This window comes from Narcine bancroftii, chromosome 4 (assembly GCF_036971445.1).
Source record: "Narcine bancroftii isolate sNarBan1 chromosome 4, sNarBan1.hap1, whole genome shotgun sequence".
In the NCBI taxonomy this organism is placed as follows: domain Eukaryota; kingdom Metazoa; phylum Chordata; class Chondrichthyes; order Torpediniformes; family Narcinidae; genus Narcine; species Narcine bancroftii.
Window position 1 is genome coordinate 208144763 of NC_091472.1, and position 27306 is coordinate 208172068.

Here is a 27306-nt window from a genome sequence, read left to right on the forward strand (position 1 = left end):
TAGAATTTAGGATCCTCTTCTTCTTGTGAGGAAGAAAAACAGGGATGGCAAGGTTCAGGAACTTTGGATGATGAGAGGTTTCAAATGGACTTGAAAAGGGATGAGGCAGTACATGCAAGATTTTGGAAGCAGAACATTTAAAGAATCCCATGTCCTTCAAATCTACTAAATGAACTCCATGATCCAGGCACCATTCTGGATTCCCCACTCACAAAAGTGCCTGTCTGTGTCGCTCATAACAGAAACCCCACCATGGCTCACCTCAGCATTGCACCAGCCTGCTTTAAAGCAGACCCACCAACAGTGCCACTGACCTGTGTGATCAAACACAGAACACTACAACGCAGTACAGGCCCTTCGACCTTCAATGTTGTGCCGAACCATATATTTCTTTTTAAAAAGTCCTAAACCTTCCCTACCCCTTAACCCTCTATTCTTCTTCCATCCATGTACCTGTTTAAGAGTCTCTTAAATGGTCCTAATGTTTCTGGCTCCACCCAAGATGCTTGAAAAGGAATTCCAGGCACCCACAATGTTCTATAAAACCTTACCACTGATTTCTCCCCTAAATTCCCTCCCTTTGCTTTGTACATACTTTATGTCCACTCGTATTTTCCAACATGCTCTCTTCAGCTTGTAAACTTATATTTAGTCTCCCATTATCCTTCTACGCTCCAAAGAGAAGAGTCCCAGCTCTACTAACTTTGCCTCTTAAGAATTATTTTCCAATCAAGGTAACAACCTGGTAAAATCTCCTCTGCATCTTCTCCATAGCTTCCATATCCTTCCTATAATGAAGTGACCAGAATTAAACAGAGTACTCTAAATGTGGTCGCACCAGAGATTTGTAGATTTACAACATGACCTCTTGACTCTTGAACTCAATCCCCCTGTTAATGAAGTCCAACATCCCTTAGGCCTTCTTAACCATTCTATCAACATCTGGAGCCACCTTGTGGAATGACTGGATTTGGTACCCAATATCCCACTCTTCATCCACACTCTTATCATAAACTCTATACTCAGCCTTCTGGTTTGTCTTTCCAAAATGCATCATCTCACACTTATCTGGATTGAACTCCATCTGCCAACTCTGCATCCTGTCTATATCCTTTTGTAACCTATGACAATCTTCAGGACCATCCACAACTCCGCCAATCTTCAAATCATCTGGTAACTTACAGACCCAACCTTCTGGCTCTTCAACATGGTCATTTATATAAAAAAATCACAAAGAGCAGGGCTCCCAGAACAGATTCTTGCACAACTGCACTCATCACTGACCTCCAGGCCGAATACTTACCTTCCACCATGACTCTCTACCTTCTACATGCAAGCCAATTTTGTATCCACAAAGACAAGGCACCATGAATCCCATGCCCCAGGACTATCTGAAGGAGTCTCTCATGGGAGACCTTGTGATGCTGCTGTTTTCCCTGAGAAGGGATTTTCCCACAACAGTATCCAAAAGGTCTCCATGTCTGAGAGGACATTCACAGGGGACTCCTGGGTCACACACCTGACATTCCTAACAGTCACCCATCAACCCGGCTGGACCTGTGGTGGGACACCTCCCTGATCCATCTGTCTGGGAGCCTGTCTGCGTCCTGTCTGCTCCAAATTGAGTACAAATGCTCTCCCACCCATACGTGTGGTGGGAGAGGAGGTGCAGCCAGAGACACTTCCTCCTGATGGGATTGTGAGGTGCACATCTATATGGCCGGCCCCATGTGACACGTGTTGAGGACCCTCCACTGGCTCCCTTCCATCATTGGGTAATGGAGAAGTACAGAAGATATCAAAAGTTGACTGGTTCACAGGGAAGGTGGTGGGGGGGTTTATTAACTTTAATAGTGTCTGAAGGCTGAAAAATGGTAGAGAATGGATATTCGAGGCCACAATTATGTCAAGCACGAGGTGGTGTTGGGTCACTGGAGAACATTGAAGTGAATGATTCACCAGGGCCTATGATAAATATCCCAGGTAACTGAGAAATCGTCAATGTTCTTCCTTTGTTTAACAAGACAACCAGCTGAAAAACAAAGGCTGGTGAGACAATCAATAGATAAATGGTAGGAGATGTCTCTGAGATAGGATTTACTCACATCTGGAAAAGGATAATTTATTGTGAACAGTCAACATGAACTTGTGTGGTGGAGAATATCTTACAAATTTAAGTGAGTGTATTTGAGAAGTTGACATCAATGGGGAAGGGGCATTGCTTATTGTTCGTATCGACTTTAGTGAGGGATTTGACAAACTCCCTCATGGGATTCTGATCCAAGATTTAAACACCTGGGATCCTCATTGGGGATTCAGAAATATTGGATTAGAAATGTCTTTGGAGTAGTGATGGAAAGAGAAGGGGTTGTGGGGGTGTTACGAACACGGCTCTTGCTACCTAGCCTCGAGACTCACCCCAACCTATGTGGAAGGTGATAATTACATGCCACAAGAAGTCCAAAGAGGCAGTACAAAGGGGCACATGGTTCTTTATAGTTCTGCAGCAAGTACTGGGGGGCCAATCACTCAGTGCAGTCTGGGCCCCATTGACTGTTGTGGCCAATGGCTCAAAGCCAAATTCAGGGGTCAGCTGAGGTAATTTACCTGGGCCAATTGGGTGAAAGTCTGTGCAGGCTGCCTGGACTGCAGCTCCTGGTGATTTAGGTGGGCCAATCACAAGGGTCACCTTGATGGCTTGGGGTGAGTCTTTGACTTTGATTGGCACGTAGTGTGTCCTCCGAACAGGAGCGCAGCAGCGCCAGCATGTGGTGGATGCTGCCTCTCCATTACAATCCACCCCATTCAGAAGATACACTGCACACTAATAATATATGACAGGTGATAACTGAGGTTAGTGGGGCAATGCCGAGGTGCGTATAATTTGACAGACACAACAAAGAATAATTATGACTATGATAATAAGAATAAATACAATCCCCCAGTGAATGATAGTCACCCAAATACCCCCAATGGAGCCAAATGGCCACCAGTGTCCCCATGAGGTGGTGATGCTGGAGAATCTGGTTCCTGGAGTTATTAATTTTGGCCACTAAGTCCCGAATGTGGTCAGGCAGGTGGGTGATGTTGAAAGATTCGTCGGGTATGTAGGTGCAGCACTCCAATTGTTGTGAAGGTTCGCATGGATCCCACAGGTTAAGAACCAGACAAAAGTTGGGGTACAAAGCACACATTTATTTTGGGGATGCAAATGGGGCAACAGGGTCGAAATGTTAAATGAACCTATGCACACAAACACAATAAGCAAGGGGTAAATATACACTGGATAACAAGGGAAATTACTTAAATACATAAAATCAACAGTCAGAATCAACGTGATACTACATGCTCCCACCCCTTGACCGGTACAGACACAGCTCTAGCTACATAACCTCGGGACTCATCCCAACCCAGTGCGAAAGGTAATACATACCAGGAAAGGTCAAAAGAGGCAGGTCCTTTATAGTTCTGCAGGCAGTATTGTGGGGGCCAATTACTCAGGGAAGACTGGGCCCCATTGGCTGTTGTGGCCAATGGCTCAAAGGCAAATGTAGGGGTTCAGCAGGGGTCAGCCTAGATGATTCACCTGGGCCAATTGGGTGAAGGTCAGGGCTGAGTTCAGGCAGGGTGCCTTGACTGCAAAACCTTTTAATTTAGGCCAGTCACAAAGGTCACTTTGATGGCTTGGAGTGAGTCTTGACCTTGATTGACATGCAATATGTCCTCCGGGAGTGCGGTAGCCTGTGGTGGCTACAGCCTCTCTATTACAGATGCCTACGCCCCATCACAGATCAGGGAATTCAGGGCACATACAGGACCCTGGCTACTTCTGGGAGAGGCTGGGATATCAGGCTAGGTGCTGGGACTGGAGTAAGTGTTATCGGGCTCCACGTGGAGGCTGGGGTTAGGTCCTGCTTATTATCACATGAGCAAGATGAAAGACTGGAGAGGGGACAGAGGAGATTTGCTGGGACATTGCCAAGACTGAAGAGTCCAGGTTCAGTGGAAGGATGTACTCAGATGGGGTTGTTTTCCTGGGAAGTAACAGCTGTTGAAAGATGTGAAGGGTGCATGATGATGAGCAGGGTACAGGAAGGAGTTTTTCCCAGTAGTCATGGGGAGGTGGTGGACAAGGAGAGAATGGCATGGAGTGAAGTCGTGTGGGCTTTGGTTTGGGGGTGATTAGGGGAAACAAAGTAGCAACGGGATGGGGGATGGGGAGAGTGGGAGGAGATTTGAGTTTGGCAAGTACAGGGGATATTGAACGATATCATTGAGGGTTTGATGTGAGAAGGAAGCAGTTGGCACTGTTGATCACTGAGAACAGATGAGACCCTTGAGAAGATGGGACCATCCACAGGAAACTCCCTTTGGCCCGTGCTGTCTGTGCAGGCTGCCGTATTCTCTGTCCCTTCATCCACGAACACTTCATCTTCCTGTCCAAATGTCTCTTCATAGTTCCTCTTGGATCTGCTTCCACCCTCACCCTGTTGGCACATTCCTGACACCAATCACTCACTGGGCAAAAAGATCTGTTCAAACTGTTCCCCCTCTCCCCTTCAAGCTCTGGCCTCAGTCAATTACATTTGAACTTGGCAAAAAAGCCTCTCCACCCTATCTATGCTGCTCATTCGTTTTATCAGCTTTAATCAAGCTGTCCCTCAACCTCCAATGCTCCAGGGAATACAATCCAAGTTTGTCCAACCTCTCCTTATACACTCCAAACCAGGCAACATGTTAGTCAAGCTCTCCTGCACCCTGTCCAACTCTTCCACATCCTTCCTGTAACCTAGCAACCAGAACCACATACAATGTGGTCAAAACAAAGTGTGATACAGTTGCACCATGACTTGTTACCATCCATGTTTAGTGCTTGGGTAATGAAGGCAAGTTCGCTGTAAGACTCCCTGACCATCCAATCAACTCATCTTGCCCCTTCCAGGGATCTGTGGACTCCCACACCCAAGATCCCTCTGTCCTCCAGTGCTCTACAGGGTCCTGCCATTTCCCACCCACGTACTTCCCACATTTCACTTTCCAAAATGTAACACTTTCCACTTGTTGGGTTAAACTCTCTGCAATTTCTCCACCCAGATTTCCCACCAATTTGTATCCTGCTGCAACCTTTGATGATCTTCTTCAGCATTGCAACACAACCACTTTTTATTCTGTATGGAGACACCAATCAGCCCACCTACTTTTTCATCCAAACCATTGCTCCATCTCATAGACAACAGAGCTCCCAGGACTGATCCCTGCAGGAAAACACTGATCACTGACCTTCAGGCAGACTTATATTCCCACACACAAACCCCACCACCCCCCATCATTCCCCTCCACCTGCACTCTCAGTCTTCTCTGGCTAAGATGTTTCTGAATCCAATCTACCAAGACATTGTAGATCAGAGGTGACTAAATCCTGGATCAGCACTCCATGAGAGATTTTGTCAAGAACAACCAATGCTCTCCCCCATCTGTGTCAACTCCTCAAACATATTCACCCATGAGATACCCTCTACCGCACAGGTTCATGTTAGATATCCACAATAAATCTAAGTTTTTCCAGATGTGAACAAATCCTATCTCCGAGATGTCTCCAATCATTTCCATCTTCTATAATTTGTTTATATTGCAGCGACCAGTGCCTCGGGCTGACACAGGAAATGGCCATCGAACGTGGCAACCAGCAAAGCATCATTTGGGCTGAAACACCTGTTTCCATAGGTTGCCAGCAGAGCAGTGAAACTGGCCAATCATTGCTGGTGGATCACAGGGGACACCTGCGCTTCGCTCGAGCAGGTGCCAGCAACGCGTCATCAGCGCCCGGCCAGGAGGACCACCAACTGACCATTCGTCTGACCGAATGACCACTCGAATGCCACACCCCATCAGTGAGCAGTACTGTTTCTACCACCAACGGTGGGGTTCCGAGGCTCATCAATGCCACTCCCCCTGCGCATTCCAGGGAAAACCCAGCCCGGCTGTCATTAAAGGCTGCAACAACCAGCCTGTCACACATTCAAGAATCCCTGTCTGGGCATTTCTTGGACACTGGGGCACAATACTGCATCATTCCCCCATCCAGCCTGGAGGCCCACTGCGGCAAAGTGGGCTGGGAGCTCCAAGCGGCAAACGGCTCCAACATCCGAAAATTGGGCACCCACACAATTCCCCTACACTTCGAGGACAGATAATTCACTTGAAGTTTATGGTGGCAGCCTTGCAACAATCATTACTGGGTGGCGATTTCCTGCAGGCCAACTCACTCCTGCTGGATATCAAGGGGTGCCAGTTGGTGCACACCCGGACATTTCAGTCACTCTCACTCAAGGCCACTGAACTCACCAGCTCCAACCTGCACTTAGTGGGTACTGCCGACAACTAATTTGCTCAGGTCCTAGCAGAATTCCCCTCTATCCCATGCCTCACTTCCATTCAGCAGAAATCAAACATGGAGTGAGGCACCAAATCATTAAAGAGTGCCTTCTCCTCCATGCCAGAATGTGTCGTATCCCACCTGAAAAACTCAACCTTGCCATGGACAAGTTCAAAAAGATGAACTGTGGTGCTCCGATAGTTCTTGGGCTTCCCTCTCCACACAGTCCCCAAGACAGCAGGTGGTTGGAGGCCGTGCGAAGACGAACGCCGCCTCAACAAGACCACCATACCAAACAAATATCCTGTAGCCTATATCCAAGACTTCACCACTAACCTGCAAGGGGCACGGATATTCTCAAAGGTGGACCTCATCAGGGGCTCACCCCGAAGACATCCCAAAAATCGCCATCATAACCCCCTTTGGATTGTTTGAATTTCTCTGCATGCCCTTCAGGGATCTGTGGACTCCCACACCCAAGATCCCTCTGTCCTCCAGTGCTCCACAGGGTCCTGCCATTTCCCACCCACGTACTTCCCACATTTCACTTTCCAAAATGCAACACTTGTTAGGTTAAACTCTCTGCAATTTCTCCACCCAGATTTCCCACCAATCTGTATCCTGCTGCAACCTTTGATGACCTTCTTCAGCATTGCAACACAACCACTTATTAACTACTTTTAAAACATGACTCAGACTTTCCAGAGGCTGATGGATGCAGTGGGCAAGGATCTGCATTTGGCTTTGTCTACCTCGATGACATTTTAATCATCAGCCTCACCTGCACCAAGCATGCCACCCACTTAAAACAATCATTCTCCAGGCTGAGCAATTTCACCCTAACCATCAACCCGGCCAAGTGCCAGTTTGGCCAAGAGACTATTGACTTCCTGGGCCATCATATTGACCAACATGGAGCCAGACCATTACCCACTCAGGTGGCTGCTATTTGCTCTTTCCCCAGGCCATCGACGGTGAAGAAACTACAAGAGTTTGCAGGTATGGTCAACTTTTATCACCACTACATACCTGCAGCGGCCTGCATCGTGAGCCCACTCTTTCTCCTCATGGCAGGACCCAGTTGTTATGGGTTATATTATATGTAAATATGTCTTTAAAAGAGCTAGCTTGTGGGGGTTCTGTGCAGGGCCCTTAACAAACAGATACTTACACTTCACAAAACACATCTCATTTAAAATGCAAGAACTTTGGCTGCAGCCAGACATGTAGGCACCAGTGGCTTTGCAAAAGACAGGTGCAAGTGGAATAGTCCATGCTCCAAGTGCTGATAAAGACCTTTCAAGGATTGGGTTAGCCCTGCAAGAAGTTCTGATTTTACAAGCAGAGAGGAAAGAACAAATATGATTTCTTTGGGAGCGAGAGAAAAGTCAGTTCTGCAGTAGCTTTGGGAGGCTGCAACATGGCAAGCTGCAGGCTTGTTGAAAACCCCATTTTGAAGAAGGGTTGTGAGTTCTGAGTTCAGCCTGTTGAAAACCCTTGTAGTCCTCACAAAAGGAAATGGCTGGCTAGAGTGTTTCTCCTGAAATAAGGGAAATAAGAGGAGCTCTGTGGTGACCTGGAAGATTAGTTTATCATTTGGAAAACCCATGATGAGGCATTTCTTCAGCAAGACCATGAAGTGACCGATCAGAGGAAATCACATTGTGTGACCAATGAGCAACAAATCTTTGTCTCTGAAACTGACAAGAGCAGTAACCATTTAACTTTAAGCACCAGATCCCAGTGAAAATTCCTAAATGTTAAATTCAACGCACAGTATAAGAATTATCTGATTTGATACCAGTGAACTTAGAGGAATGAGATGGCACTGTGAATCAAAGAACTTTCCTGAACATATACACATTACATACACGTGCGCTTGAAATTAGAAGGGGGTTAAGTTAATAGTGTTAGAAATAGAAGTACCTTAACAGAAATTGCTCTAGACAAACATTGAGAACAAAGAACATTTATTATAACAACAATGCAAAGTTGGGTGCTTCCCCTTACCCTGGGAATACACACATACACTGGGGCTCACCCAACTTTTATACAGTGAATTTCAGTCTAGAAATACCCTCCCCCTTACATTCTTCTGCCTCCTGGATGGGTTTGGCATTAGGCAATCCTTCCTGCCTACGTGCTGTTTCTGTGACTTGGAGGACCAGGGGGTATCCTGTCAGTGTCCCTTCATGTTATTATCCTCATTGTCCTTATTCACAACCCTGCCCTTGTCCCCATTCACACCTTTCCCACTCTCAGAGCTACAGTCTCTTCATTTGCAGAGTTCGCTAATCCTGTCTAGGGTTTACTAATTTAATATGCATAACTTGATAAATCTGTGTATGGCTTATTAATTATATATGTAGAACTTGGTACTTCTGTCTAGGGCTAGGAGACCCTTATCTCACCCAGACTACCTCTGCTTCCTACATTCTATTATTCCTTGCCTCTCCTTATCTTATTCATACGGTGGGCTCACTGATCCTGTCGAAAGGACTAGAAGGTTCTTATCTTACATAGGCTGACTCTGCTTCCTGCATCCTAATTTCCATGCTTAGCCTGTTCATACTGGTTTAATCCATCACTCCATGTGTCTGTACCAGTTTCCCCATCTTTCATATTTTCATCTCAAGTTTACTCATCTCTCACAATCCTCACTTCTCTTTTAGATCAGTGATACTGATCTCTCAAAAAGATCAGCGTTACTGATCTCTCACAATCCTCACTTCTCTTTTAGATCAGTGTCACTGATCTGCCAAATTAACTGTGCTATTGGCAAAGTTGGTCTTTCTCCCACCGGTTCAATAAACTAATTGCAGTGTCATAAGCATCCATTTGGGAAACACACACCCCTTGGGTTATAGAACTAGGGGTTCACAAAATCATGAAATGAATACCAGCCTTTAGGTAGGGGAGCACCACACTGACCAGAATAGTGAGTCCTGCTGCTATAAGGGCTGTGAGTATCAGGCTCCAGTTTTCAGTAAAAAGTCTAGTCCATCCCACATCAGTCCAAGGTTGCCAAGTCTGAACATGGGCATGGACAGATTCTTGGCGAAGTTCTGAAGCAGTGTCTTTCACCGCCTGACTGCTGTCTTTCTTCAGCCCCTACATTAAGGGTCATCGCCATCCGTTTGGCGACGATCTCCAAAGCCGCCTGGAGTCTGAACAAACGATTTAAATGCCCAGCAGTTTTAGTATTCTGGAGCTGTTTATTTCATTTACCATTGGGACTCCCCTTAAAGTAATGGTGTTTAAGAATTGAAATGGCTGTGTAACCCAAAGGATGCTCTACAATAGCACATGTTGGGGAGGGGTGTTTCTACTAAATAGAATAATACCTAGTGTCGCCGAGAATACTCTCCCAGAATCACAGTGCGGCTTTCGCGCAAACAGAGGAACCACTGACATGGTCTTTGCCCTCAGACAGCTCCAAGAAAAGTGCAGAGAACAAAACAAAGGACTCTACATCACCTTTGTTGACCTCACCAAAGCCTTCGACACCGTGAGCAGGAAAGGGCTTTGGCAAATACTAGAGCGCATCGGATGTCCCCCAAAGTTCCTCAACATGATTATCCAACTGCACGAAAACCAACAAGGTCGGGTCAGATACAGCAATGAGCTCTCTGAACCCTTCTCCATTAACAATGGCGTGAAGCAAGGCTGTGTTCTCGCACCAACCCTCTTTTCAATCTTCTTCAGCATGATGCTGAACCAAGCCATGAAAGACCCCAACAATGAAGACGCTGTTTACATCCGGTACCGCACGGATGGCAGTCTCTTCAATCTGAGGCGCCTGCAAGCTCACACCAAGACACAAGAGAAACTTGTCCGTGAACTACTCTTTGCAGATGATGCCGCTTTAGTTGCCCATTCAGAGCCAGCTCTTCAGCGCTTGACGTCCTGCTTTGCGGAAACTGCCAAAATGTTTGGCCTGGAAGTCAGCCTGAAGAAAACTGAGGTCCTCCATCAGCCAGCTCCCCACCATGACTACCAGCCCCCCCACATCTCCATCGGGCACACAAAACTCAAAACGGTCAACCAGTTTATCTATCTCGGCTGCACCATTTCATCAGATGCAAGGATCGACAATGAGATAGACAACAGACTCGCCAAGGCAAATAGCGCCTTTGGAAGACTACACAAAAGAGTCTGGAAAAACAACCAACTGAAAAACCTCACAAAGATAAGCGTATACAGAGCCGTTGTCATACCCACACTCCTGTTCGGCTCCGAATCATGGGTCCTCTACCGGCACCACCTACGGCTCCTAGAACGCTTCCACCAGCGTTGTCTCCGCTCCATCCTCAACATCCATTGGAGCGCTCACACCCCTAACGTCGAGGTACTCGAGATGGCAGAGGTCGACAGCATCGAGTCCACGCTGCTGAAGATCCAGCTGCGCTGGATGGGTCACGTCTCCAGAATGGAGGACCATCGCCTTCCCAAGATCGTATTATATGGCGAGCTCTCCACTGGCCACCGTGACAGAGGTGCACCAAAGAAAAGGTACAAGGACTGCCTAAAGAAATCTCTTGGTGCCTGCCACATTGACCACCGCCAGTGGGCTGATAACGCCTCAAACCGTGCATCTTGGCGCCTCACAGTTTGGCGGGCAGCAGCCTCCTTTGAAGAAGACCGCAGAGCCCACCTCACTGACAAAAGGCAAAGGAGGAAAAACCCAACACCCAACCCCAACCAACCAATTTTCCCTTGCAACCGCTGCAATCGTGTCTGCCTATCCCGCATCGGACTGGTCAGCCACAAACGAGCCTGCAGCTGACGTGGACTTTTTACCCCCTCCATAAATCTTCGTCCGCGAAGCCAAGCCAAAGAATCTGTGAGTTGTAGCCTGCCTGCGAACATTAGCATATGTATCAACTCTCTCTGCCACATGTACAATCCTGACAATTATCCTGTCTGCCTTTGTGCCCACACCTGCTTTGTGCTAAACATTTAAAACTGATCTTGTTAATATCTGCAGAGTAAAAAATACCATTAAAATCATCATATTGAGAGGTGTTCTGTTCCCCTGGTCCACATTTGAAATCTATATTAACCCCTACCTTACTATGATCGTACCCTATATCTATGCCCCGTCTACATTCTAAAGTAAAATACTGGCCATCTATGCTGCCCCTATTCCAGGAGGACTTAATACATGTTGAATACTTCAGTGATGTCCCAGAATTTGGGAGGCAACAATTAAACAGTACAATAAATAATAAAAACAACATTACAAGACTTTTTCCCGGCGTAGTGTAACTTTCAAGTCAGGATGAAGGACTGCACGCCAGGTGGAGGGTGGATTTTCAAGATCTGTAGTCTGTGGTTCAGCAGCTCGTTTGATTCGTTGGATGTGGCTCCAACCCTTTTCTTTCGTTCATACAGCGATGTCTGTAATCAAAAGTACACAGTAGGGGCCATCCCAAACAGGTTTTAGTTGTTTATCTTGCCAAGCTTTAACAAATACCCAATCACCAGGTTTAATAGAATGAATAGGATACTCCAGGGGTGAGTTTGAGCTAGTAAACCCTTCTGAGCTGCCAGTCTATGCCCAGTCTTTTACAAACCCCCTGGAGTACCCGAGAAGTAAAGTGTGTACCCCGATCCGAGTCAATCGTCTGGATCATCCCATACCGTGGAATCACAGAATCCAGCAGTACTCTGATAATGGTGCTAGCACGATCATTCGGGGTCGGGAAAGCCTCAACCCATCGTGTGAAATGATCTACCATCACCGACAGGTACTTGTGAACACCTATCTTAGGTAACTCTGTGAAATCCACTTGTATCCGTTGGAAAGGGCGTACAGCGATATCGCGACCGCTAGGCATTACCTGGCGCATGACTATCTCATTAATTTTCTGATAAATTGGACACCCCTGAGTACTCTGCTTGGCTACAGTGTATACGCCCGAACAATGAAAGGAGCGTACAAAAGTGTCAACAAGTGCCTGGGCTCCCCAGTGTGTCTGTTGGTGGAGCTGATCAAAAATTTGCTGTGCCAATGCTTTGTTCAGCACTTGGCATCCTTCGGCTGTCCACCACAACCCATCACTAGTTTGACGCATCCCCTGATCCCTCATATAAACCTCCTCTTCTCGTGAAAAGATGGGAGTCTTTTTAAGCTCCTGTCGGATGGGGAGTAACAGCTGCAAGTCCACTTTCGCTGTGGGCGCAGCCTGTTTAGCAGCTGCATCTGCCTGTCTGTTGCCCTGTGCTTCAAGGCTGTCACCAGTTTGATGGCCCCGTACATGAACCACAGCTATTTCTTCCGGTGACGTCAGAGCCTCCAAGGATTGGACGATTAGGTTCTCATGCATCAATTTCTGTCCTTTACCCGTTATCATTCCCCGTTCCTTCCAGATTTTCCCAAAGGTGTGCACTACCCCAAAGGCATATTTTGAATCTGTGTAGATTGTGCCCACCTTATTTTCCAGACCTTGGAGAGCTCGACAGAGGGCATATAATTCGCAAGATTGGGCTGACCAGTGACCGGGAAGGCGACCGGCTTCAATAACTACCCCCTCTTTCCCATCCACTACACTATACCCGCTATAGCGAGTGCCATCAATACAGCGGGAAGAGCCATCAATAAACCATCGTTCTCTCTCCTGTAAAGGCTCATCACTTAAATCCTCTCTAATCTTAGTCTGCAGGTCTATCACCTCCAAACATATATGCTCTAACTCATTGATGGTGTTGGCAGAGCTTAGAGAGACTAAAAAGGCTGCTGGATTATGTTCTCTACTTGTAGTCAGAGTAAGATCATCCCTATCCATCAAGATCGCTTCGTATTTGAAAATCACACCATTAGCCATAACGATTCGGTGAGTGATATTAACTGTATTCTGAAATGAATTTATTTTAAAAATAGCCGAGTGGGAATAAGACATGTCTTTGTCACTGCAGACAGCAATGAATTTAACGATTATTTAACGTCGCTATTGTAGTTTAAACATTAAATGCCTTGCGCCACAGCCCACAGGAGCTGGCCTTATTTAAAACAATCTGTAAAAACCGGCACCGAAAACATTCAAAATATGTACTTATGAGGATTGCACACACAATCATTTAAGTACAGTCTAGTTTCTATTATATTCCACTTAGAGTTCTACTACATGAATCCTGGAGCTTGTGGCATTTCTCCAGTCCTTAAGTCAAGATGTACTGAATAGCATTTGATACAAGATCTGTGAGCTGTTAATGATATTGTTATGCCTATGCACCCAATTGTTCTGAACTATGCCACTAATTAAATCATATTCCAGAACTAAATTACAGCGGCAATACAGATAAATTGTGCTGAGGCATGAGTTTCACTCCAGAGGAAAATGCACCAGAGAAATCAATCATTAACTTATTGGATTCCCCAGAGGTTTCTTTATTCTCCAGAGGTGGGCGATCTTTTAAGCTCACAGACCTTGACTGCTGAATGTGTACTAAATCTATTGAGAGGGCTCCATACCTCTAACTGCAAGAGAGGAGCCTGGAGCCTCAGTTTCAAGTGAACAGCATACAATTCATTAGTGCCACAACGTGCTTAAAGGGACATGCACACTCCCCCTTCAACTGGCTGATCCAGCCACTTTACACATCAGATCCTTTCTTTATCTCACATACACTTAAAGTTAAGACGTATAGAACTTACCCTATTTGCGCAAACATTTCTCCCTGCAAATGTTATAACATCACTCAGCTCTCAGGTACTCCCTGTGCAAAATCACATTTGAATACAATTTATTTCATAAATTGGAATTAACTGGTAGTTAAATTCGCTCATTCTACAGTATTGATAAACGATCATTTATGACATTTAAATTTTAGCATGAATTTTAATCAATATTGGTCAGTGACTGAAGTGAGAAGTCGTGATTTATGAAATTATCTCTGGTCTCTACTCTCCCACTCCCGGCACTTCTCCCAATGTCCAGGAGCTGGCACACAGTCCCTACCTTTTCCTTGCTGCCCCTCCACAGCTCTCTTAAATGCCTGCATTAAAATCTTAGCCTTTCCCTTCTGCTTATCCTCAGATCTCTGTACAAAGGCTTTTTGCACAATTTGTAGGAGCTGGGTTATTCCCTGCTCATGCCAATTCTCAGTTTTTTGTAATTTCCTCCTTATGCCTGGGGCTGAATTTGTAACAAAACTCGTTAATACTAATTGTTCCCCTGCTGGGGATTCTATATCCAGACCCCCATATTGCTGTATAGCCATACGCAATCTATTCAAAAATGCCGAGGGGGTCTCCTCGGGTCCCTGAGGAACTTCGAATGTCTTTTTAAAGTTCTGTCCCTTCGGAACAGATTCCCTGATTCCTTTAATCAGATTAAACCCTATACTCTTCCATTAATACCCGACCATCATTGGTATTTTTATCTCAATTAGGTCTAGCCAAGGGGAATTTAGCTTCTCCAGGTACCGCATCTGATCCCCCTTGGTGATCCCGATCCCAGACTCTAATCCCTGCCTGGTGAATCATTCCACGCTCATCCAAGGTAAACAGAGTCCTAAATATAGCCGTTAATTCATCCCATGTATATATATTCAGTCCAAACAATTGATCCAATTGTTCAGCGCATCCCTGGGGATCCTTTATCAGGGAAATCATTTCCCTCTTAAAATTACGCACCTCCGTACTGGTCAAGGGCACATTTACAAAACCAAGACCCCATCCCACGGGATCCTCCCGTAGGGGTCTCATCCAGCTAACTTCTAGCTTATTATTTCTGAAATCCTGCTCTTCAGAAACTGACTCACATTGTCCTGCCCTTTCTTCCTGGAGGTTCTCACTCTGCTCAAAACTACCATTGCCTCTGTCTCTTGTCGACCGTGGAGGCAATCTAATACTTTGCGAATGGGTCATCATACCACCCCTATTCTCTTGAGGAAGGGAATGTAACACATCCCATCCTTGTGTTCTAGGTACAAGAGGTTTCTCATCTCTCTTGTCCTCACTTCTCTTTTCTTTCAGGACCAGTTCGTCAACCGATCCCCTGAGCCAGCAGGCGGCATATTCCCTGCTTTCAGTGTTATCCCTTTGATTCTTATACAGCCAGATGTTCAGTTCCTGACACATCCAGTCATCCTCGGATCCGAGCCTCGGCCAATATAACGAGCTCCCTTTAATAGGGCTTTTAACCCATTCCAGACAACAGTACTAAATCATGATAAGTTTGTCTTTTCCCCGGGTTCTCCCCGAACCCCAGTCAGATAACATTACTCCTAACGGACTCTGTTTGGTTATCTGATCATCCAAACCTTCACTAGGATTCTCTTTCTTACTCCCCATACCTCCCATACTGACAGGTATAAAAATCTCTCTTACCAGATCCAGTAGCTACTCTTATCGCGCTTCCTTAACGTTCTCCTGTCGTTTGTTCTCAATGCCTCTTCTCGGATATCACTCGCTTCTTCCACTGACCAGCCACCCGTCGTCCGTAAGTCCAGCTGAATCAGCTGGGGTGCACCTACTCTCGTCGTCGGGCACTCTGTCAGTGGAGGGAGTGGGATCCCGGATGAGCTCCCATTTGTTAGAAATAGAAGTACCTTAACAGAAATTGCTCGAGACAAAAATTGAGAACAAAGAACATTTATTATAACAACAATGCAAAGTTGGGTGCTTCCCCTTACCGTGGGAATACACACAGACACTGGGGCTCACCCAACTTTTATACAGTGAATTTCAGTATAGTAATACCCTCCCCCTTACATTCTTCTGCCTCCTGGATGGGTTTGGCATTAGGCAATCCTACCTGCCTACGTGCTGTTTCTGTGACTTGGAGGACCAGGGGGTGTCCTGTCGGTGTCCCTTCATGTTATTATCCTCATTGTCCTTATTCACAACCCTGCCCTTGTCCCCATTCACACCTTTCCGACTCTCAGAGCTACAGTCCCTTCATATGCAGAGTTCGCTAATCCTGTCTAGGGTTTACTAATTTAATATGCATAACTTGATAAATCTGTGTAAGGCTTACTAATTATATATGTAGAACTTGGTACATGCAGGTTCAGAAAGCTGTGAAGAAGGCTAATAGCATGTTGGCTTTCATAAAGAGGGGATTGGAGTATAGGAACAGAGACGCCCTTCTGCAGTTGTACAGGGCCCTGGTGAGACCCCACCTGGAGTATTGTGTCCAGTTCTGGTCTCCAATTTTGAGGAAGGACATACTAGCTATAGAGGGTGTGCAGCGCAGATTTACAAGGTTAGTTCCAGGGATGGTGGGGTTGACATATGCTGAAAGGCTAGAAAAACTGGACTTGTATCCGATGGAGTTTAGAAGGATGAGGGGGGGCATGATTGAGGTATACAAAATTATCAGGGGGGATAGACAGGGTGAAGTCGGATTACTTGTTCCCAATGATGGGGGAGACGAGGACTAGAGGGCATAGTTTAAGAATACAGGGTAGGCCCTTTAGGACGGAGATGAGAAAACATTTTTTTACCCAGAGAAGTGTGAATCTGTGGAATGCTTTGCCACAGAGGGTGGTAGAGGCAGATTCGCTGATTATGTTCAAAAGAGAGTTAGGTAAGACTCTAGTGGGCAAAGCAGTTAAGGGTTATGGGGATAAGGCTGGAAAGGTGTACTGATGGTAGTGATCAACCATGATCTGTAAAATGGCGGTGCTGGCTCGAACGGCCGAAGGGCCTACTCCAGCTCCTATTGTTTATTGTCTATTGTCTAGGGCTAGGAGACCCTTATCTCACCCAGACTACCTCAACTTCCTACATTCTATTATTCCTTGCCTCTCCTTAACTTATTCATACGATGGGCTCACTGATCCTGTCGAAAGGACTAGAACAGGGGTGTCAAACTCAAATTCACGGAGGGCCAAAATTAAAAACTTTGACTAAGTCGAGGGCCGAACTAAACATTTATTGAAAATTTTCAACAACATCTGCATGTTTTCTCTTCTTTCAACATAACTAATGTTAAACTTTTTCTTATTAAAATAAATGTTTAATAATAGTTTTGGATAAACTCTTTCCAGAAGCATTAACAAATGAGAAATAAAATATTCAATAAATAATATTTCTCTATAGAGGATTTGTCAAATGTTGCTAGTGTGCTGTCGAATAGTAAAATCTGAGAGCTATTGAGAATGTGGGAGAATAACATGATTCCTGAAACAATCAAATGGGTGATTGATTGTGGGCATGAACTCTAGCAGGGTTATTTGCCATGCCCTTTTTCCATTGGTACAGATATCCTTTGATTTACACACTTTTCAAGTTTTATGTCTAATGAGCTTGTATCCAGGTGCAGGACCATTTTTAACCAGGAATATATTTATCACTGTGACATGAAACTATTGGAAGATCGTTTTATCCTGAGATTAAAGTTCATAATACTTACTCAGGCCTGTGTGCGGGAGGGCGGGGTTTGCGGGCGATCAGGTTGGACAACGACAGTGCAGGGGCATCGGCTCTCGCTGCAGGGCGGCATCTTGGCGGATCAGCGGCCCCATCACCGTGAGTCGCAGGTCGGCCTGCGGCAGGGAGGGGGAGTGGGCAATGGTCCTGGCGAGGTCAGGCCCCCCTGAGTTTCTGCCGGACCCCTCTTGACCTGCTGAGTTTCTCCCGGACCCCCCTTGACCTGCTGAGTTTCTGCCGGACCCCCCTTGACCTGCTGAGTTTCTCCCGGACCTCCCTTGACCTGCTGAGTTTCTCCCGGATCCCCCTTTGACCTGCTGAGTTTCTCCCGGACCCTCCTTGACCTGCTGACTTTCTCCCGGACCTCCCTTGACCTGCTGAGTTTCTCCCAGACCCCCCTTGACCTGCCGAGTTTCTCCCGGACCCCCTTTTCTTTCCGTGCCGGTGTCCCAGGACTTTTCCAGGGCAGTCTCCGCGCTCAGGACCGCGCTGGGATCCCGGTCAGTGGTGGAGGAGCAGGTGAGCGCGGCTAATCCCGATCCAGCCCACGCCACTCCCGAGATTGGCGGGTGGGTTCTGTTGGATTCTAGGGGTTAAAACATTATGAAAGAAATGATTAATTAATAAGTTTATATGTACTGCATGGGTCAGGGAAAAAGAGGAATGTGATTAAGTGGCAATCACAGCATGGAGCAAAGTTGGCTGAGCAAAATGGTCTGCTCCCAAATACAGGGAGAGGAAATGCATAAAACGATTTAGGAGGAATGCTCAAACTGAAGGAGGTGGTGGGTAGCACAGGAGATACAGGCCAGACCAGAACAAAGAATGGCCTGCAAGAAACAAAGGGAATGGAAAACCAGTCTAGGAGGAAGATTAAGGCATGAGGAGGTGTTAAAGAAAACAGCAGAAATTGGCCAGACAGGGACAGAATGGTGATTAGAGATATCTGGGGATGAATTAATTTCTGATCCAATCAACAGGATAGTCTGGCCTGGAGGATTAAGAGGGGAGTGCTACACCCCAGATATCTGCAAAACAGGAGATGACTTGTGATAACCCTTATGCAAAAAGGTCTAGCAAAGGAAGACAACTTTTGTTCTGTATGATAATGAAATCTAGCAAAGGAAGCCAACTTTTGTTCTGTATGATAAGGTTGACCTATATAAACTGAGCCAACTGGACAATAGGGGTCAGTCTTGGGGAATAGCTCACTGTGCAGGTGACCTATGAACTAACGACTGACCCAGAGCTCTGTTAAGTTTTATTCTTGTGCTGTGTAATAAACTGACTGTTGAACCGAATACCTTCTCCTATCACTTCATTCAAAGAACACGCTGGACTCAGACCACACATAGACTAAATTAAGAGTAAGGTAAAGCCAGAGTCCGACAATTTGGTGACCCCGACATAATGAAGATGGAGAAGTGACGGAAGAAAAAGATACGAAACACCGGTCGATTGTGGTGTGGTGATAACAACAAGTGACCATTCTACAAAGGGAGGTAAGCAGATGCCTGTTTAAACCAAGTTCTGCTATTGGCAACGATAAAATTGTATGTTGTCACTACTCTGCAAAAGCCCTCGTTAAAGCCAAAGAATAAAGCAAAAGGGGGTTGGAGTCCCCCTAGTAGAACGGGGTTGGTCCCCTGTAGAAAAAAGGGGGTTGGAGTCCCCCTAGTAGAACGGGGTTGGAGTCCTCTGTAGAAAAAAGGGGGTTGGAGTCCCCCTAGTAGAACGGGGTTGGAGTCCCCTGTAGTAAAAAAGGGGTTGGAGTCCCCTGAGTAGAACGGGGTTGGAGTCCCCTCGTAGCGATCTCGAGAGATAGGTTTAGACACTTGGCCAATTAGAATAAGGTGTATTGTGATAGTTATTTGTTTCTATAGTGTGTAATAAGTATTTGATTAAGGATCGTGTACCATAGTAGTGTATAATAAGTATCTGTATAAGGTGTATTGTGTTATAGTTATTTGCTTCTAGAGTGTATAAGTATCTGTTTAAGAATCGTATAGTGTATCATAATAGTTTATAATAAGTATTTGTTTAAGGATTGTGTACAGTGTGCCGCTGGTGTTTATAATAACGTGGGAAGAGTCGAAGTAGATTGCAGGGTGTCAAAATCCTACCAGGGGAGAGACCCAGTGAAGTACCAAGTCTAAAGGGTTAAAAATCGGAACAGAGATAGAAGGAGTAAATAGGGATGTTGGGCAAGAGCTCGGGGAAGACAGAGGAGTTCCCCCATCTGTAAACCGACAGTGGGAAAAAACAAGGAATCAATTACTGGGAGGATTACCGAAGGGAGAGGAGGTACAGGCTATGGCACGGTACGAACAGATATGGAGAGAGCTGCAGAGTCAGGGGAAGGTGCCACGAGGGTTTGAAAAAATCCGGCTGGTACTGTACTTAGGAGAAGCAGAGAGGGAAGCACCCAAGGAGATACAGGAACAGGAGGCAAAGGGACAAGGATCTATATGGAATAGAAGAAGGCTTAAACAACAGAAAGAAGTGAAGGAACAGAGAAGGGCAGATTTACACATTATGACATTGGCTTGCATGGCTGTGGAAGCGAACCTTCAACATGATATTAAAAAGGGACCACTATCATAAAGGAGAAAACGGGGGAGGTTAAGCCGTCAGCCTCGCTATATCCAAAGTTACCAGAGACATTGCCACCACCTTATCCTATTCCCCAGATGCCAGTGATGCAGATAAGTGAGCGAATAGTGAATGTCACTGAGTTAACAGGTCCAGAACTACATGAGGCGAAGGAGAGACTGAAGAGAGTTGCGCAGGAGAGGGTGGAGGAAATGAAGGAGTTAACAAAGGAAATACAGAATGATGTATGTAAAGTGAGGGAAACTAGTATGCGACTGGAAAAAACAAATGAGAGAGAGCAAGAACAGACACTTGAGAATGCCTTCTCGGTGGGAATGTCAGAGGATCACACCACCCCCACTCCTCACAATAGACAAAAGGAGTCAGAGGATGAGGAGATCTTGACCTTTTTGAGTCAGTGTAAGGAGAGTTGGACGGATAAAGCAGGAGTACACCCAGCCACAGAACCCTTGCAGACTACACTCTTTAGGGCTGCAGTAACGAGTGGACTGCCAGCTGTAGTTAGGGAAGCATTAGAGAATAACCCTGATATTCCTGGCTGCTCGAATGAGCAATGGGAAAAACATTTGACCCATCACATGAAACGTTACAGGGCTAAGCAAAAGGAGGACAAACAAACTACGGAGTCGGCACAAGTGCAACTCCTTAAGCTTCAATTGGAAGAGGCTAGAAAAAAGGCAAATGAGACAAAAAAGAATTCCTCAAAGGGTGCGAACCAGATGATTCAGCAGCCACCGCAGCCACCACAAGGGAATAATATGAGTTGGCACCCGGCCCCATATTGGGCACCGGGTCCCACCTATGTGGGCAGAATGGGAGGTCCATTGGGGGGATTCCGAGTAAGAGGGAGAGGTCGGGGTGCTCCACGAATGCAACCAGCCGTATGTTTTGTATGCGGTCAGCCAGGACACTGGAAGAGAGACTGCCCCCTAGCTTGGGATCCTCGGGACACTGGGGGAAGGGGATATGGACCACCACAAAATGAGCATTGGGTCCAGTCCCAGAGATCGTCAGTGCCACCCCCGGTACATCAGGCACCCTATGCGGCTCTAGCTCCGAAGAGACAATTCCCTTTGCTGACAGAGGAGGAGCAATATTGCCCACAGTGACGGAGCCCGAGCACCCACGAGCAGGCTAGGTTGGCAGACCCTTTCCTGCAGATTAAAGTAATGGACATGGAAGTATCCTTTTTAGTGGATACGGGAGCCAGATTTTCAACACTCACTGGCGCTGAGTTTCAAGATAAAACATCATTCTCTTGCGTCCAGCTGATAGGGTTCTCGGGTACACCAGAAAATCTGCCGTTTTCTACACCACTAGTCACTTCTGTGGCGGGACAGACTTTTACACATCAATAGATTTTGTCAGCCAGGTGCCCTACCAATCTTTTGGGCAGAGACCTGTTGGTCAGGTGCGGAGGATCGATCCTTTGTGGACCCAGCGGAATAGAGGTCACCTTTCCAAATGGATATTCTATGAACTGTTCATTAACTACACTTCATTCCGGTTCTCAGATGTTGTTGGCGGCAGCTGGAGGATCTGCGTCTGAGGGACAATGGGCTGACATTTACTGGGGACTGTTGGAACCAGAGGACCCACAGAAGGGAGGGCTGCTAAAGCTTTATAATCAATGGAAGCCGTGGATCCAGACGATACACCCGTATACCCCTCCCTCGGACCCCCCCCATATGACCCTCTTTTACGATAGGGATGGGGATGAAATGTATCAGCATGCCTTTTATGACGAGGTAGAGGGTATGCAATGGGAGATTAATTCGGACCACATAGTGGTAGGAAAGGAGGGAGTGGCCGCTATGGTGGCACTGACATCTGAACAGCTGGAATGGTATGAGATGGCAGGTGAGGCCATTCCTCATGTCACCCTTGCAATTGGCACTACTCACCAGGCAAAAGATTTGGGACCGATGTGTCGGAACTTGATGTCCCTTAGTGACTGGTCTGACACCCAAATACCGACAGTGCAGTTCTCCTCATCTGGTCAGGCATACAGAATTTTGTCCCCGACATATGATCGAGTCCTCCTTGAGCATAGACAGATTGAACGCTTTCATGGTAGAGAGAAGATGGATCACCCCGACTCGGCTCCTATGCTAGATTCTCTCCCTGAGAACCTGTGGTAAGTGGGATCAGCAGATGTGGGTTTTTGTCAGCAGGTTGATCCCATAACCTTCGAACTGTCAGATTACACCCCTATTTGGCAGATGCAGTATCCCCACAAACCTGAAGCTGAGGAAGGTTTGGCAGATACCATTGATGGCCTTATGTATTCAGGGGTGTTGGAACATTCGTGTTCTAGTTGGAATACACCCATCTTACCTGTTCCTAAACAAGACACGGGCAAATATCGGATGGCCCATGACTTAAGGCGCATCAATGGTATTGTGCGAACACCTGCAGTTCCAGTACCAAACCCATATACTGCCATGACTGCTTTAACCCCTAACCACAAGTGGTTCTCTTGCATAGATTTAGCGAATGCTTTCTTTTGCTTGCCGCTGGCAGAACCATTAAGAGATGTGTTTTTGTTCACGTATAGAGGTAGAAAGTTGCGGTATACTAGGCTTCCGCAGGGCTTTATCTTATCTCCAGGGATTTTCAATCAGGTGTTGAAAGAACAGCTGGGGGGGCTAGCACTGCCAGGTGGGGTAGTTCTGATCCAGTATGTAGATGACATCCTATTAGCAGCACCTGATCATACTTCCTGTTTGGAGGCCACCTGTCTCCTGCTAGTGCAGCTGTTCAAGGCAGGCTTTAAAGTCTCTCGCTCAAAGCTGCAATGCTGCAGACAGGTGGTCACCTTTTTAGGTAGAATGGTCTCAGCGAAAGGCACAGGGATTTCCCTTGCACATCGAACAGCGATACTACATCATCCAAAACCAAAGACAGTAAAGGAGATGCTTTCGTTTTTGGGTTTGTCAGGGTATAGTAGGCAGTTTATCCCATCGTACGGTGAGTTGACACATCCACTGCGAACTTTGGTGAATGAGCAGGGGATGAGGAATCTGGGAGCTACACTTGATTGGACTGCGCAGGCTGAGATGAGTTTTATTCTATTGAAGCAAGCTCTTACAACAGCTATAGATTTGGCAATTCCAAATTATAAACTACCTTTCTTTTTGGATGTTTCTGAAATTGATGGTGTTCTTTTTCAGAAAAAAGGGGGTGGAAGATGTGTGCTCATGTATGTGAGTATCACACTAGACCCGACGGAAGACAGACACCCACCATGCACAAGACATGCAGCGGGAGTAGCAAAGATTCTACAAAAGGTGGCACACATAGTAATGGGACATGCCCTGACGGTATTAACAACACATAGTATTGTAGCATTTGTGAGCTCGACAGCATTTACAATGACTTCGCTAAGGCAGACGAGATTAGAAAAGATCCTGAATGCTCCATATGTTACGTTTACCCATGAAGGCATTAACATGGCAGACAATATGGGAGAGGGGAGAACCACACTGTTGTGAGAAGAGGGTAGTGAAGGATATTAAAATAAGACCTGACTTACAGGCTATACCCTTAAGAGAACCAGATGAAACCTTGTTTACAGATGGGTGTTGTTACGGACACCCCACAGATGGATTGAAAGCTGCCTATGTGGTGGTATGAAAAACTACAGGAGGATTTGAAGAAATCATTACAGGGACAGTGAGAGGAAAGGAGTCAGCATAACTCGCAGAACTACAGGGAATGATAGCAGCATTAGAATGGGCAGAAGGGAAGTAGGTCAATATATATACAGACTCGGCATATGTGGTAGGGACAATACAGGTTGAACTTAGTCAATGGATTAGAAGTGGGTTTTTAACAGCAGCAATGACCCCAATTAAACACGAGAAGGACGTTAGGAAACTGGCTGAGGCCCTCCTGAAACCAAGGGCATTAGCAGTTCTTAAATGTAAAGGACATGATAGAACAGATACGATGGTGGCTCGGGGAAATCAGGAAGCAGACATGGCCACTAAAAGGGCAGCAGGATACGGCCCTCAGTTTATTATGATACAGGCAGACAGAACAGCACATGACTTATTACCACCGTGTAGGGTAGAAGTAATAGTACAGGAACAAGCAAAGGCATCACCTCAGGAAAGGATGGTATGGGAGGAAAGGGGGGCAACCGAGGATCAAGGACTATGGAGATCGATAGACGGGAGGCCAGTTTTACCATCTGGACTCATGAAACCCCTCCTCGAGGAGGCGCATGAGCTAACACACTGTGGAAAGAAGCAGATGATAAGGTACTTGATACATTGGTGGCACCCCTTCCTGCCAGCGATGGTGGAGAACCATATTAGAGAGTGTGAGGTATGTATAACTTTCAATGTCAAGGCGACTGTAAAGCCACATGAAGGACAGTTCCCGTTACCTACGTTACCAGGGCAGGAAATCGTACTTGATTATACGGACATGATTGAGAGGTTATCGATACCTCTTAGTAGCAGTAGATGTGTTCACAGGGTGGCCAGAGGCAATCCCTGCCAAAAGAGAAGATGCAAGGACGGTATGTAAATTCCTGATCAACCAGTATATTCCGAGACACGGATTTCCTAGAAAAATTAGGTCCGATAATGGAAGTCATTTGGAACGATGTACCATCCACAATCCCAAGGGAAAGTGGAGAGGATGAACCAAACAATAAAAGGTAAGATCAGGAAAGTACAGGCATGGACCAAACTAAATTGGGTGGATGCGTTGCCCCTGGCATTAATGTCAATAAGGAGTTCGGTAAGTTCTGTGACAGGATTTACTCCATATGAACTACAAAAGGGGCACCAGTTTCCTGGACCGGGAGCCAGAATTCAGACTACGAAGAATGAGGTAAGTTCAATGGGATGCAAGCTTTATTATGATAAACTAACGGCTCTGGTGTCAGATTTTTCACAACAGGTCATAAGTCCCAACAGAGAAGGGGAAACACCGATACCTTCAGTCGCGGAGTGGGTTCTGCTAAAGGTCATCAAGAGAAAGTGGTCGGAGCCCAGGTGGACAGGACCCTACAGAGTGGTGGAGAGGACGTCCCACGTGGTTCGACTACAGGGAAAAAGCGAGACGTGGTATCATGGAGTCAGTGAACAGCAACGGACCTACCGACACGGACACTGGAACAGATTCAAACGGAGATGACTGGGACTCTGTGAAGAAACTTCGGACTAAGAACACTTAACATGTCCCTTTTTAAAGAGACTATTGGACTACGGTGACTGTATACCAGTGGTTGATGGTATAATCCATTTATTGGCATCAAAACAATGAAGGGAGCTGGGATGAATACTATGTGGGGACTATGGGTGATGTTGTTCCTAGCCATTGAAGCATCTGGAGAAGGAAACAACTGTACAAAGTGTTTGTGGTCAGCCTGGGAAGCCCATAACGAACCGAAACAGTACTTTGCGGATTGGACTGACATTCCTGAACACTGTGTTGGGGCCCCCACTGGACTGAAGTGTGTTCATAATGGCTAAGTTTGTGAGGTTAAGTTTAACAAGGGGTCAGAGATGCCGGTCCTTGAAAAAACTCCTGAGGTCTTGGTCCCATAAGTTAACTGGTGGTTGGTCTCATTTTCATGAGACCAAAAGGGGGACTGTTGGAATCTAGGGGTTAAAACATTATGAAAGAAATGATTAATTAATAAGTTTATATGTACTGCATGGGTCAGGGAAAAAGAGGAATGTGATTAAGTGGCAATCACAGCATGGAGCAAAGTTGGCTGAGCAAAATGGTCTGCTCCCAAATACAGGGAGAGGAAATGCATAAAACGATTTAGGAGGAATGCTCAAACTGAAGGAGGTGGTGGGTAGCACAGGAGACACAGGCCAGACCAGAACAAAGAATGGCCTGCAAGAAACAAAGGGAATGGAAAACCAGTCTAGGAGGAAGATTAAGGCATGAGGAGGTGTTAAAGAAAACAGCAGAAATTGGCCAGACAGGGACAGAATGGTGATTAGAGATATCTGGGGATGAATTAATTTCTGATCCAATCAACAGGATAGTCTGGCCTGGAGGATTAAGAGGGGAGTGCTACACCCCAGATATCTGCAAAACAGGAGATGACTTGTGATAACCCTTATGCAAAAAGATCTAGCAAAGGAAGACAACTTTTGTTCTGTATGATAATGAAATCTAGCAAAGGAAGCCAACTTTTGTTCTGTATGATAAGGTTGACCTATATAAACTGAGCCAACTGGACAATAGGGGTCAGTCTTGGGGAATAGCTCACTGTGCAGGTGACCTATGAACTAACGACTGACTCAGAGCTCTGTTAAGTTTTATTCTTGTGCTGTGTAATAAACTGACTGTTGAACCGAATACCTTCTCCTATCACTTCATTCAAAGAACACGCTGGACTCAGACCACACATAGACTAAATTAAGAGTAAGGTAAAGCCAGAGTCCGACAGTTCCACCCTACCTGCCCGACCAGCCTCGCTCTCCACGTGTACTCCGGGCACCCGCCGCTGGTCCGGTGGGAAGGCGCAGGGCGGCCGGCGCCTGGCGCCCCCATTGCCCGGCGGGGAGCCCCAATCTTCCCTCCAGTGTCCCAACTCCATCTGCAGCTCCAAGAAACGCTGTGCCACTGGGGTTCCGGGTGCTGGGAAGCGGCCTTGGCTTCCCCTGACACCGGCCAGGCCGCGCTGCGTTGGGGGGGGGGTGGGCGGGGGGACACGACAGCGTGTTTATAAAACCACCCACCACTACTTTTTCTCTCTCTCTCTCACCCTGGGACACAGCGGTTACTGTGCATGCGCTATACTGGCGCGGCGGCCAGCGGGCCACCTCTAATACATTTTTGATATGATCTTACGGGCCAAATATAATTATATCACGGGCCAAATTTGGCCCGCGGGCCAGAGTTTGACATGTGTGGACTAGAAGCCTATGTGTGGACATAGGCTGACTCTGCTTCCTGCATC

The 27306-nt window shown here is 46.4% G+C and overlaps 1 protein-coding gene across 4 annotated transcripts in view; it reads left to right on the forward strand.

Annotated features, from left to right (window-relative positions):
- LOC138761528 (histone H3-like) overlaps nt 1-26702 on the forward strand; it is a 97619-nt gene extending 70917 nt beyond the window's left edge. For all 4 annotated transcript variants that reach the window (XM_069933811.1, XM_069933805.1, XM_069933808.1 and 1 more), the window contains 3 exons: nt 5636-7375; nt 19085-19258; nt 23543-26702. The gene's annotated coding sequence lies outside the window, so the exon portion shown is untranslated. The remainder of the gene's footprint in view (nt 1-5635; nt 7376-19084; nt 19259-23542) is intronic.
- The last annotated feature ends 604 nt before the right edge of the window (nt 26703-27306 follow it).